Source organism: Phyllostomus hastatus, unplaced genomic scaffold (genome assembly GCF_019186645.2).
Source record: "Phyllostomus hastatus isolate PE091 unplaced genomic scaffold, TTU_PhHast_1.1 phas_contig_209, whole genome shotgun sequence".
Taxonomy (NCBI): Eukaryota; Metazoa; Chordata; class Mammalia; order Chiroptera; family Phyllostomidae; genus Phyllostomus; species Phyllostomus hastatus.
The window spans coordinates 6,662,756-6,678,218 of record NW_025333735.1 but is presented as its reverse complement, the minus strand read 5'-3'; positions in this window follow the sequence as shown (position 1 = coordinate 6,678,218).

Here is a 15,463-nt window from a genome sequence, read left to right as displayed (position 1 = left end):
ACCAAATTTGGGCTGTAGTGGGGCTAAGTCACTTGGATAATTTAATACTTTGCCAAAAAATTGTGCATGAGACATCATGAATGAGCAGGCACATTGTTAGTGATGAAACTGCCAATCACCAGTTGCCCATGACTGTGGCCTTCTGGATATTCTGAATCCAAATAGTTTCTGTAGAAGAAAGTTCAATCTTAACACAAAATTTGAGGCAGATTCATTGCTCTACTTGCTCACTTATTTTGAATGTGACAACCACACAATACAGGTTCACTCCATGGCATCTACCACGCCCACTGACTAGGACAGTGAAGCCATCATTGCTCATGTGCATTGCAGTCCACTCTGCTTGGCTGCCAGGTTACATTGATGTTGAGCAAACCATTCTCATTATATTAACAATGGCTAGACTTTTTCCAGACAATATATACACACACATATACATATACACATATATATATAAAAATATCATTCAGCCATAAAAAGAAGGAAATCTTGCCATTTGTGATAACATGGATATATTTTGAAGGCTTTATGTTAAGTGAAACAAGTCAGGCAGAGAAAGACAAATATTGCATGGTTCCACTTATATGTAGAATCTAAAAAAACAAAAAAAAACAAACTCATAATAATAGAGAGTAGAATGGCTATTGTCAGACACTGGGGTTTGGAGGAAATGGGGAAATGTCAGTCAAGGCTGTAATGTCTACTCTGAGATGAATAAATCCCAGGGATCCAATATTCAGCTTGGTGACTGCAGTTAACAGTACTATATTATGAACTTGAAAGTTGCTAAGAGAGCAGGTCTAAAATGTTCTTTTTATGAAAAAAAAATAGCTGTAATTATGGAAAGTGATGGATAAGTTTACTAACCTTATTGCAGTAATCATTTTGCAGTATACATGTGTATCATATTATCACATTGTACACCTTAAACTTAAACAATACTCTATGTCAATTCTATCTCAATAAAACTGAGAAAAAAATAAAGGTTACAGAAGGAAGCTAAAAAGAAATGCCAATTAATAGGAAAGATTCTATTAAATCAAATTAATCTCAATCTTAATACTCTATTTAAATAACAGAATTGGTTAGCAGCATAAAATAGGATTAAAAAAGGTGATAAAAATCTATTTCCACAAGTTGTTTCAAAATATTAAGACATTCACTGACTGATGACATATTATATCAGTCTGATTACACTGGACATTACAAAGTGAGCCCCATAACAGGAAGAAGAAGGAGGAGGAGGAGGTGGAGAAGGAGAAGGACTAGAAGAAAAAGAAGACGTTCAGGATGGTGGCAGAGAGCATGAAAGCAAGTGCTAGGCCCTACTGGCATGAGGCCTGTGCCCAGGTTGTGCACCCATGAAGCTGGCCATGCCAACCTTATACGGAGCACACCAGTAGGCACTGTTGGAACCATGAACAAAAGAAGGTATTGAGGGTATTGCCATCTTACAGGGAATGTTAAATACTCCATTCATTTATTTTGCAGTTGTTCCTCTGATATAACCTTTAGAATATAAAATATTCCCCCAAAATATAGACTACATATTAATTTGAAAATAGCTTCAGGACTTAGTTTGAACCACTAAACTCAAAAAGCTCCCAGCTTATGTGTCCTTTTTCTTTAGGTTCAATTCAAGAAACTTGATCCACTGATAAAATGGTTCAACCATCTTGCAAAGTATGCAATATCATATTCCACTTTCCCTCTTCTCATGCTAAAATCACATTTTGATTAAAGTTACCCATTACTCCTCCTTTCTTTCAACCATTACCACATTTCTTGTGCAGCAAATCCTTGTCTTTCAGAATGATCAGAATCTAAAGTAATGGAGAACATCAATTGCCAAAATAACTTGTAGATCAATGCACAAAAATGTATGAAACCAACAAGCATCCCAGTAACTCTGACAGCCCCTTAACAACACCTTGGGGTGTGGAGACCTAAGCTTCTCTTTGGGACAACATAGACCTTGTTCTGCTCAAGTTGCATGGTCTTCCTTTCATGGGAAATCACCCACAAAACATATTTAAGTGACATGGCAAAAAGATGCTGCCTAGAGTAGACCAGAAGCAAAAAGCTGCTTCCTCGTTCTATCCTTTTACCAGTCTCTCTGCCATCCTACACTGCCTTGAGCTTTTGCCCTATTCTGATAAGTGCTTTATAACTGATGTGGAAAAGACAGAGTTTTGACAGACAGTTCATATAGATTTACTGTAAACCTAATACTTGCCTGTATTGTGGTAGAAATCATATTACCAGAATCCTAACAATAAGCATTTTGATGTTAGAAACTGTTAAAAAAAAACATGGATAAAAAAAAGACCTCTTTACACAGAGCCCAAAGAACTAGCTCAAGTACCAAAGCCCTATTTTCCATTTTTTATGTAAAGCAAATGGATTAACAACTGGCACGAAGCTAAACTGACACCCTGACTCACTCTGCCAGGCAGGCTCTCTATTGAATTGTTTGTACCAGCCATTTCTTGTGTGCAAACAGGAGGGACTTGTTCAGGCAGCAGCCACGCTGAATGGTATGTGAGGATTTAGTGCAATACACGCTCAGGACAGCTTTCTTAATTCTTGCAAGTCTGCCCAACAGAGGGAATTCCAGGGTGACAGATGAAGGACGTTTCTGGTCTCTCAAGGCATACAGTTGAGTCCAGAAAAGAAAGTTTGTGGCGCTTTGTTATATATTCAGTTTCTGCTTCTCCAGCAAACACCCGTTAGGAGAAAAAGTTAAATGAGTGGCAGTAACAAACAGGCAGCTACTACCCACTGATTAAAGTGTCGTGATGCCTCTCTAGAAATCAAAGGATTTTTATCCGGCTAATGAGCTAAATTCGACTGAACTAACATTCATGTTAATAATTATAACTTACAGAGGTAGCTGTGTTAGAAGTGATCATGAAAATGTGAAAGCTGGATATAATAATATTTCTCAGGTGCATTTCCTCCTGTTTAAAGCAAATTTGACAGGAACATGCAAGTACCCCAGCAGCCTAATTTTGAAGACTAAAGGAAATTTTTTTCAGAATAAGGGTGGTAGATTGAGTCCTAGGTGAGTAATGAAAAGAGAGCTGAAAAACAAAATTCCTTATTAGAAACAGAAGTGTTAACCTGACAAACACACTCATTCAAACTCTCTAATACTATGTATGAAATGCATATGGTACTCATTTTCCCTTAAAATGAGCCATGATAAAAAACAATTTTATATTCTCAGAACCAGAGAAGATATGCATTGGTGATAATATTGATTTTTTAAAAATTCTACTGAAAGGCCGTTATTAGGCCTAGGTTATAGTTACAGTGAAAACTGAGAGCTGCTTTTAATCCCCTGTTGGGGAGAAATGGTGTTGGCTCCTTTTTGTCATTGTCAAGGTGTAGAAAGAATGAAAAATACTTTGGTGTATTTCATTATTAGTACATATGAACAGTTTGAACTCTCTATTATTGGCTTGTCTTTTTTCATAGTCCATGCCTTTTTCAGGTTCCCTTTAAAAAAACTGTTTGACAAGTAGAAAATAGCTTTCTTGGTTTGACGTGTGGGTGTATACAAGTTCACACAAGTTTTCACAAGAAGGTAAATGATGAGCATGCCTGGCAAGCTTAATCACATTAATCCTCTGAATACAATCAAAGCTTCAAATCTTAACTCTGTCTTAGTACTAAGTGTGAATGGTAAACAGAGACTAAATGCAGATATTTCTTGACCCTGGACCCTTCCTTTACTGTGTACCATTCAATTATTTTTTGACAATGAAAATCTATCCCCATCCCTCAAAGTAAAATTTATATTGTATATAAAACAATACGAACTATCTCAATTAGTTACAGCTATACACAGTCACTTTGAATGTGGCAGAAAATTTTCTAAAATCAGCAGTCATAGACCATGAGAATGCTACTGATACCTTAAGAGTTGTTGTATCACTTTCAACTAAAACCACAACTAAAGAAGAGCACAGCATTTTCAATACACCGATGACAATGGAGCTTTAGGATTGCTTTTTTTAGTATTTCAATTCTCTAACAGTATTGCTGTTAATAATTATGGGTAACTTGCTACTTTATTTTCTTTGTGTATGGTAAAGAAGTTGGCCAGATGATTTTTTAAATTAGTGATCTCCTTTTTCACATCAAAGTTTAATTGTTTGATATGATTATACTTTCTACATGTTTCTTCTGTTGTCCTGTGTTGCTTTTTCTTTTAAGACAAAAAGAAAAACATATTTCATGTGAGTATTTGATTTTGACACTATTTGGACCAAATTATAGAGAAAACAATATTGTGGACATGATTATTTTTCATTAAACTTATGAATTGTTAGGATACCTTAGTGAATCAAATAATCACATTTTAAAAATTATTTCAGTAAGGGATGTGGAATTGTAAAATCAACTTTTTAAATCTCAACATTTTACAATAGCTTTTTTCACTTTTTCATATAGGAATGCTACTTCTTAATATCTAAGTGTTTGTCCATGATGTATGTCTCTATGAACTTAGTATGGGTTTTACTTCATTGTGCTAAATGAGCAAAGTGATTTTAAACATGTCTACATTTTTATATGAGCCTCCAGCCTTCTGTGCATAGTTTTCACCAGTTTATAGTGTGATGTTTCACATTAATTTAAAAAAAGATGAGAGAATGGGTTAGTTGAAGAGTTTGTTTCCTTGTAATCAACTGTAAAGTGACCAACATCATGTAACAGATTCCTTCGTTCTTTCTTAGCAGGAAAGCCTGTGTGAATGCAAATTGCTTTATTGGTGAAGGGAATTAAAATTATAAAAAGCCAGGCTTAAAGAAGTGCAAAATCAGGGCTGAGTCAGAGCAGGACAATATAATTGTAGTATGGATTCCCATATGGGACTAAATTATCTAGATTTTAGTAATGTCAGCAGTTCTGCATAGTTGCTGGAATGCGGCCAATGTGCCATATTTGCTTCATTTTTTAAGATGGTTCTGATTCCACACAGTTTTAAATATGCAGAAAGCTAAAGTTGTTAGGGTATTTTGGTGTCATTTCTCAGATACATGTCTGCGCATGTCAAAAATTTTATTTGTCTATTAAACAGGAAGTGATACTGATGTGGTTTTATTTTTTTAAGCAAAATGCCATTTATTATCATTTCTATCTAGACTATAAAATCTTCCCAGTAGGGGAAAAATACGCTCTTCTGTGAGTACATATCAAGGTTGTCTTCCTTTACAGTGTACCATTCAGTAACACTGTTTTGTAACAACTCAATAAAGCTGATAGTTTTTCTGGGCAATTACCCACAGCCCCCTGCAGGACAAATTAGCATTCATGACCTGAATAATGCTTAGTAGAAAGAGTTCAACGGAATTTACTTAATCAGAATCATTGCTTTCTCTTGGCTATTTTTTTTTACCTAGTCCCTAATGTCTGCTAATACCAAGTATCTTGCAAGCTAATATTGAATACCTGCTAGAGAAAAAAAGCATCATTTTTAAAATTTTGTAATGTTCTTGTGGTCTTGGAGGAAATGCATATTTTATATAGAGTATATAAAAAATTAAGATATTTATATTCTTAAAATTTTTCTAATTGGATTTATGGGTTTTTTCAATACTTATTGGTGTTTGAAATAAGAGAAGAGAGAGATTTTTCATTTTCTAATTATTCCTCTATAGTTTATCAGTTTCTTAAGGACTAATTTAGAAAATTGGTCATGGTTTTGGAGTGGATGTAATATTTGTAATATTTCTGTATTCCCGGGCTTCAAAAATTAGAGTACTTTATAACAGACCATGCATGTTATTTTAGTGATTTGTTTGATTTTTATTATATTTGTTTAAACAATGATTTGTTTGATTAGTTTAATCAAAATACCAAAAAATGTAGTTATTAGGATACTAGAAGAAATGAGGAGGAGAAAGTAACATTAATTGAGCTTCTACTATGTGTGAAAAAATTACCAGATAAACAAATATATTTCATTAATTTTAGAAATGACTCAGTATGGGAGGTGCTAGCGTCTCCATATTTGCAGAGGAGGAAAACGAACTTCAGAATTTAAGTATTTACTCCATTTTATACATCTAGTAATGAAAACATGATCCAAACCTGCCTGAGTCAAAAGTTTATACTTTTCTTTTTGTTTTTGTTTTTATGTGTAGTGATTTTACACTTTCAGGAAGGCAAGGAAAGGAAGTCCTACACCAATTCCATTTACTGAATTTCTCATTGGAAAAGACTCCTAACCTGGAAGAGCAGGCATTTCTAAAGTGCAGCTACAGATCTGAAGGACAGCCCAGTAGATAGCACCCATGATCTGATAAGGGTAGAGTGGTCCACAGCAATGTGATTGATTGTCTTCAAAAGGTTGTTTTAGCCCATCCCTCCTCCTTCCAGGTATCTTTTGTGACTCCCCACAACCCAGTGGAATAAAAGGCAGGTGTGAACTGCTGGAAACAGGGATTTCCCTGATGGAAATTTACTGAGGGTTGGGAAGTAGTCCAATCAAATCAAGCTAAAGGGCAAAAGTATAAGATAAGATCCAAAATAACAAAGCAAACTGGGAGGTCCAGCAGTGTTTCTATGTATTTACCTCTGTGGAGACACAAGAATTTCTGCAGGATGGGGAAACATGTCTGGAGAGTTAGTTCGGATAACAACCTCACAGTTTTTACTTAGGTGGTATGGTTGTTTGGGTTTGCATATTGTATTTGTTTATTATTTATTTATTATATGTTTATTGGAGGTGACTTGAGGGGAAGCTAGTGGAGATTATATGGAGTAGTTAGATCCCCAGAAAGAAACCTTTTGGCTCCTCCACTGATTAGGCTCCATAACTCAAATGTATTAAAACAATTCAGTACAAATGAAAAAAGAAATCCAGTCATTTAGGCCCCTGTGCCATGCGTTACTGAACTGAATTTGGTACTTAATTAAGTTTCCCGGGGTGCCAAATGGTTATCTCATTTCTAAATCTAAATAAATCAAAATGTTTTTTCAACTTTGGGGGTTTCAGAAAACCCACAACACATTTTTTGCACAGATTTTCCTTCCAAACACTAGAATATTGCAAGAAAAATTCAATCCATATGTTTCAGATTTAGTTAGAGTTTTATCAAAATCTTATGTTGCAATTGACATTTGATGTTCATGAAGTTTTCTGAATGCTTTTGATTTGCCTCTAACTCAAGAACAGAAAGTTGATTTGTCAAGCTTATATGTACCAAAACCCCAAAATATTAAATTTGGGTTGAAGACAACAAACTTAAAATTCTGCATCAGGCATAAAATTTAATAAAGCATTTGTCTTGCCATCTCTCCAACGCTCTGCTTGTGCAGCTATGCATGTATTCCTGGCAATATGGAGTACATAGATGCACTGGAGATACTGACATAGTCAGGAGAAAGTGAGACAATAAAAGGAAACAGGGTCAAACATTTTCTCAATTCTGGTCCTCTTTCTTGATTTAAGTATTAACAGTCTATTTTTTATAATTTAATGCAGAAGAAACATGCAGTGACAGCCTGTGTCTCATTTTCTTCGGTCCTTCAGTCTCTGATTGGCACTCGAGCTCTTCATCCCCTGCAGGCATGCAGATGATATATTTTCTGGTCAGCGGTGCCCCTCTCATCACCATGCAGACAGATGACATGGGGGGAGGGCAGGCAAGAGTGAAAACAAATAGTGTAAACTACAGCACTAGTGACATAGGTAAGGTAATATAAGAAAATCTGCATCTGTTGCTATTAATACTATTTTAAGAAGTTCTAAAATGACTACTTTCCTTTACCTATGGTTAATAATGTCACTGTCCTTGGCTTAGAACATGACAATTGGCCCTTCTAACCAGAATTCATTCAGAGAGAGGCATTGCATTCCTAAGAAATGAAGCACAACAGGAAAAAAAATGGTTTTTGTTAGTACAAAATAAATAACAATGCTCTAGCATTTTTTGTGATAGTTTAGTAACAGGCCATTGACTTTATTATGTGATTTGCATATGCAACCGCTTTAAAAGTTTTTACTGTTTCTTACCTTTGATATTTCTTCTCTTAGAACAAAAATAATATGTAGAAAAATCATATTTCTATGTAGAAAGATAAAAAATGTATGTAACTAGAAGAAAATTAAAAATTCCTGAAACCTCACTTCTCAAAGGTAACTAGCATTTACACTTGTCATATATATGCCCCTCCATTGTACTTTCCATATATAAACATGCATGCATGATATTTTTTGCAAAAATGAGGTCACACAGCACATACTACCTTATTCACTGACAGTACAGAGCAATAGAAATTATGCTACATTTTAAATAGCTGTGTCTAGTATTTCAACATTGCAATGAACTATTTAATCATCCAAATACTCAAATTTAAGTATTCAAATTTAATGATTCCAAATTGTAACTTTCAGATTATTTCAATATATGGTTTTGGTTACATACACAATACTACAAATACCATCTTTACCTTAAAATTTTTTGCCCATATCAACTGCTTATATAGGATAAGTGTCCAGAACTAAAATGAATACTCAAAATGTTAAGGCTTTTAAAGCATATTTACAAAAATAGTATGTGCTTTACATTCTGTCTTTCAAAATGAGAATGGATGTATGGCTCTCTCTCCATGGCTCCCTTTGATCCTTGTCAGGATCAATTGCCCACTTTTGCAAGAAGGCCAGAAGGTTGGGATGTATCAATACCATGTTGTGGGTGGCCGTAAGAGAAAAGTAGGCTGAGAGTCCAAAGTGGCTTAAATACATGTGTTGTTCCAAGACTCCATCTGGCTATTTAGATTCCTGTATTTCCTTCCTGCATCTTACTCAAGATCCTTTCACTATCCCATAGTTATTACCTGAAAGAGCAGTTAAGACTGCTCCTGAGCCCCATGTGCTTTTTATGAATATAGAGCATATTTTTACTGTATTGATAGTTTTATAAAATAATATTTAATTGTAGGAAATGGTTTCAATGTTCATGAAAATTCTTCTAAGTCCAGCATTGACCAACTTCCATCTGGGGGCATAGTCATCTGTGATATTGCTGTGTGTTTGGGAATGAAGTGATTAGAGAATGCAGTCACTCTATTCCTGCGAAAGGTCAAGACAACTAAGTGAAAAAATATTTATATGCACCCTGCAGAAAAAGCCCCAACATTTATACCCAGACCTCCATGTGTTCACTGTGACTGTAAGCAAAAGGCTCATGCTATCTAAATTTCAGCATCCTCTCATCAAAAACTAATAATGTCATCTTCATGCCATCATACAGGAAGTCAGTAGTGCTGACAAAGGATCTTGTGTTCCATGGGTGCTTAATAGTAGAGACACTAGATATGTTTTGACAGGGAAGGTGCAAGGTACTCATTGAAAATCATTTTAAGTGCTTCTAGACCATGACATCCAGAGGTCCTATTGATTAAGACTTCTGTTGTGCTATAAGTAATAGAAAAAGAGTAACTTAAACAAATAAGGGACTTATTTTTTCCTACATAATTCCATACCCAGAGGCAGGCCTTGTTGCTGTTAATTAGTGACTTAAGGACGTCAGAACCAAGCTGCTTGGGATTAATGTAGCCTCTTCCCTCAGCCATCCACATACAGCTGCTGCTTTTGCTGCTATAGACCCAAGGCCTTGTGTTAGGAAAGAAGAAGGAGGAAGTGACCAGAAGGGAGATACACATCCGCATGAGAAATCTAGAACAGACTGCAACTATCTCATTGGCCATTGCCATTCCTCACCGCAACGGAGGTTTGGAGAGCTGGCGCTTGATTTCCTAAAGAAAGCCAGAGTAATCATCAGCTGTCAAGGATGCCTTTTTCCCTCTTCTTAACATACTTCTTTCTCTTACTTGCTTCCTTTCTGAGATAGAGTAGGCTCAGTTGGTATGATTTGAAGGGTGTTTCAAAACCCACCCGAAAATTCTTCCTAACCCACCTAAAATTTTATCATCAGTGAATTAAGCGACCATCTCTTTTTGTTGAAATGCCTTTATCTCTGGAAAGAAAGCACATTGCTTCATTTCTATTATTAACACCATAGGTAACCCATAAGTTTGTTGATTAGATCCTTGAAGAGGAACTTATGTGAAACCAGGTTATTAGTAAGGGAGGATGGAGAGCTCAGTTCTGAATAGCAGACATTCGCCAGTTGGACACAGAAATAGGTAACAGGAATTGAAGAACAGCAAGTGCAACAAAAGACCCAGCAAGAAAGTAGAAGCTGTTATAAAATATTAGATAAGCACATCAGTAACAAATGCCACCTTCTTCACAATGTGTCCTAGAAATAGCTTGATTGCTCTTTTCTATTTAGTCCTTCACACTTGTGAATATATCTTATTGTACATGGAAATTTATATTGATACCCATGATTCATCAAAGCACCAAAAAAAGAAAAGAAAAGGAAACTTGTCCAACCTGTGTCTGATATTCTGTTAGATCCTGTTTCAAATTCCACATTATGTGATGCCCGATGTGGCTACACTCAGGATCCCCTATCAAAGGAGGGGCAAGAAGCATTGACTACACAGGCTGCTGCTCAGGTGAAAGTCTTCTCATTTGATATTAAGGGATGTATTAGGAAGGAGGCATTATCTTAACATATTTTTTTGTTTTTTTCTTTGTTTTTAAAGATTTTATTTATTCATTTTTAGAGAGAGGGGAAGGGAGGGAGAAGGAGAGGGAGAGAAACATCAATCTGTGGTTGCCCCTCAAGCGCCCTTGTACTGGGGACCTGGCCTGCAACCCAGGCTTGTGCCCTGACTGGGAATCGAACCGGTAACCCTTTGGTCCTCAGGCCGGTGCCCAACCCACCGAGCCACCCCAGCCAGGGCTTAACATGTTTTTAACACAAAAGAAATAGTGTAGTTTTGTGATTTGGCCTAGGCTTTCTGAAACCAAACTGCCTGGGCTCAAATCTGCAGTGACTCTGGGGAAGGTATTTTACTCTTCTGCACCTCAGTTTCTTCATTTGTAAAATGACCATAATAATGGCCTTAAATTTACTGTGAAGAATAAATGAGGTAACATAATTTATGTACTAAGAACTAGGTCTGGAACAGAAATATTTGCTAAAGTAAGTAAGTAAAAAGCATTACATTTTCTTTCTATCTCAAATCTTTTCCTTACATAATAATTATCTATATGTCTATAGACCTTAACAGTTTCCAAAGTGTTCTCCTTTGTATTTGCTCATTTCGGGTAGGTAGGCCATTTTTATTATCCCCATTTTACAGATGAGTGCATGGAGTTAGGGAGATTATGCCCATGCCCCAGGTCACACAGATTGTGATAAAGTAGAAATTTCAACCCAGAAATTGGAAGACAAGTTCAATGAACTTTCTGTTATGCCACATTGATTTCTATTTAGAAGGAAAAAGTTTGAAGCCATGGCAAAATGAATATTTCAGAATTAATTCTGTTTGCATGTACCCATGATTCCCAAAAGCCAAGTCTTTATGTGTAATTCACTATACTTACCTAGGAGTGTTTGACTTCCTTATTTCTATGTAATTTCTATACCAGTCCTAAAGGGCCACAGTTTATTTCTCTAATATTGAGTGACCCAGTAATTATAATAGCCAAAAAGCAAAAATAACCTAAGTATTTTGACATAGTATTGGTTAAGTAAACTCAGATACAACAATTCAGAGAAATCATGATATCCATAACTAAGATGCATTTATTGAGCATTCACTATGAGCAGTGCATTTCACTAGATCCTTTAAATAGCATCTCTGTTGACTTCCTAAGAGTGGGGCATAATTATCACTCTACTGTATAGGTGAGCCATAAAGCCAAGGTCGTATGGCTATGGAGAACAATGTAGCTACTGACTCATCCTTCAACCATTCTTGTCTCTGTTGTTTGTTTTTATTGCTAATGGAGCACTAGTTTTGTTTGAGAAAAAAAGGAAAACAGCCCCAAGAGGTGAATCAAGAATAATCTAAGCTGATTAGAGTAGTTCCCATCTCCTTTGCAAATAGTAAACCCAAGGATGGGCGTCTGATCTAATTCTGATCAAAGAGACTTAACAAATTTGCTGGGGGCTTCTTAAAAATAACTTCTCCCAATCTTTATTTATTCCCTTTTCTTTTTCTGCTCCTTTTTTACCTTTGAATATTTCCATATAAGTAGGTAATGCTGAAGGCTGAAGCAGTCATTTGGGGATCTTGAAGGGATTAGAACAAAATAATGAGAATGATCAAGTAAACAGGAAAATAGTCTAGGTCCCTGACAATTGTAGGGAGCTGCCCAGGTACTCTGCAATTGCCTGCTCTTGAGGATTTGTTTGGTGTGGTGTATTTTTAATGAAAACAATATATATTCTTTTGGTGTAAATCACTGTTTATCTATTGTTTGGTACTGAAAGCAATTGTATTAGTTAGAATTAGATAAAACTATGAGTGATTTAGAACTGAAATCTCTCTCATAAAAGCCCATTATAGGCAGTCTAGGGCAAATGCAGCATTTCACAAACTCCTCAGAAACTCAAGCTTTTCCTGTTTTCCATTGCTCCACCCAGAAGTGTGCTTTTGCTGCTGGATCAAGATGGCTGCGTGAACTCCAGCCTGTGTGAGTGCATTCCAGGCAGCTGAGAGGAAGAGGGGCCAGTGAAGAGCAGATTCCCTCACTTTAAAATAAAAGTAGGAAATTTCATATACCCTTTCATGCATATCACATCAGATAGAACTGCTAGGTGCAAGGAGACAGGAAAATACCATCTTCATTCTGGGAGGTCAAATACTCAGCTAAAAATCAGCAGTTCAATCAGTAGGAAAAAAGTCTAGAATATATAAAGGAAAATACATACAGATGATGAACCCACAGCTGTCTGATTCCAAAGCCATGAACTTACTGTTATATCCCACTGTCTCTTGTAGATAGTTAGGCTATGTAATGATGCAAGAAGTCTTTCATAGTGCCTCTATACTTTACTTTTAACTATTTCACAATGTTAATATATTATAAAGAGAAAAATGTTTTTAATATGCTATGTAGGATAAAATTGTATATAAAATACATATGGGTAAAAATGTGCTTTAATAAGATTTGAAGGAGAGGTTCGAATTTAGGAACATGAGTGAATCAGGAATTTATTCCTACATATCTCTATTTTTAAGGCTTCTTTAATAAGCAAGTAATAATTTTATATTGAAATTATCGTATGCTTATATATATATACTATATTAAAATCATATAAACCACAGAGAGAAACTTTTTATGTAGAACCACTAAGCAGAGTTTGTAAGTGGGGGATTTTATAAAGACGAAAAATGATAAATAGCTTGTCATTTGATGCTTCATAATTTTTGGTTTGTAACTTCCTGGGTCACTGATTTCTCAGAGAGTTTTCGTCCTTTCCACACGGTAGTTAGGTTTCTGAGGAAGGTGTCAGGCTACTGAGACATGGGATAAGATGATGTGGAGGAATTAAATTCTTTCTTTTGGCTGAGTATACAAAATACACAGTATGATATAGTGTCCATCCCCGGTATGCATGCATTAACCTCTGTCTGCTGTTGACACTGCTGAGACCACATTTTCATTGGCATCCAAATGAGATACATACTTTATTTTTAAAAAATGTACTGACTTAATAAAATCAATGGTAAGAATTGACGGTATGGTAAGTACCAAGAAACTTGAGAAAGGGGAAAAAAGAATTGCTGGTTTATTGTAATTAAAGAGTAAGTTGGCATAGGAGTCAGAAGAAACATGATTAGAGGATCATTATGAATATAATACATCATTTCAGGAGATCACAGCCATTCAGTGTGTATACATGCATAAGTTGCTTAAGTGGTAGTCGGGGTGGACAGCAGCACATGTCAAGAAGGAATAGAATTCTGGGATTATCCTATAAGTGAGGTATAAATTAAGAAATTATAGGCATATGTAGTTTAATCTATACTCCTTGTGTCTTTAATATTTGTTTGCTTATGACTTTTTAAGAGAAGAAGGAATAAAAACTTAACATTTAAAATAATTTAAACCAGTGGACTAACATGTAATTATAATAGGAGATATAATTCCTATATTAAAGATAACTTTCTTAATTTTATATTCATTTTTCAGTCTAATAAATTGAGTATATACACCTTAGTCTTATTCAGCAAGAAGTCTATGACTCATTTGTAGTAATTTATTTACATTCAAAGATTCAATAGAAATTTCATCTTTGAATATGCTCTGAGATGTCCTACTTTTCAATTTCTCAATATTTAGGAACTATAAACTGAAGTACAATACAGGTTTGGCTTTTCAATGACAGCAGCAAAAACAAACCAGCTGGGAATAAATTTAACCTCCCTTACACCAACATGAGAAAACACTGTATAATGAAACTTCAAAGCTACTAAAAAACAGAAATGACTTGAACAGCTATAGAGGCATACAATGTTCTTGGGTAAGAGGTCACACATCATAAAGATGTCCATGAATGAATAGGATACACACATTTCCATAGAATATTTTGTATAGACACATGAGAAACTGTGGCTAGGATAGAGGGGGGATGGGAGATTTCTCACACTTTTTGTGTCTTTTGTATTAAAATCTTTTGAGTATATTAATATTCAAAAATAAATTAAAAATGTCAAACTTTAAACACCTGAGCTTATGACTAACAATCATACTTGATAAAATTAACTGGTATCAGGCATATATTTTCTAATTAAAGGGTGAATGATTCAGTGATGTGTTGGAGCCAGCTCCCTTCAAACAAATAGGCTTGAAATATCAATACAATTTAGAGAGCCAGGGTATAAAAAAACAAAAACAAAAACAAAAAACACTCACAATGAGCCTAACATTCTAGCAAACATAAAAATGTCAAATAGATGTCCTAAGTGTACTTTCTGACATAATTTGTAAAATGTTCCACTGCCATGTTCAGTGACATTGTACTGTTAGCTTGAAATCAACACACTGGTGGGAGTATTTACCCCAAGGAAATTATCAAACACTACATATTAGGGTTTTATTACAGTTGGGAAGGGGGGAAAGCACAGTGCTAGTTCAAATGTTCTAACTCATGCCATGATTTTCTTTCAGACTTTCAAATTGCTTGACATTCTTTCCTAATACTTGGGTTAACATTTACCTGACAGTGGAGCTGATGAGAGATGTGAAGTAAGGGTAGATAAGTTTAGTGCAAGTGGAGTGCTAATAATTAAAGACACACCCTCATCTTGATGCACAACAAATGGCATTCATTGAGAAGAATGAGCACAGAAACACCACTTGCTGCACTTTCTGTCTCATTTTAACCAATTATATAAAACCTAGAGAAATAAAATCAAGCAGATTTGCAAGCGTATTTTTCCTTGTGTCATCTAATGAATCTCATTAATATTTGCTTGTTTTATTAATAATTGAAAGCAACTTTGCAACACATAGGCATGCAAAATAACTGGGCATTAATGTCTAGAGACAATGGCCCAGAAATGATACGACTTATGACAA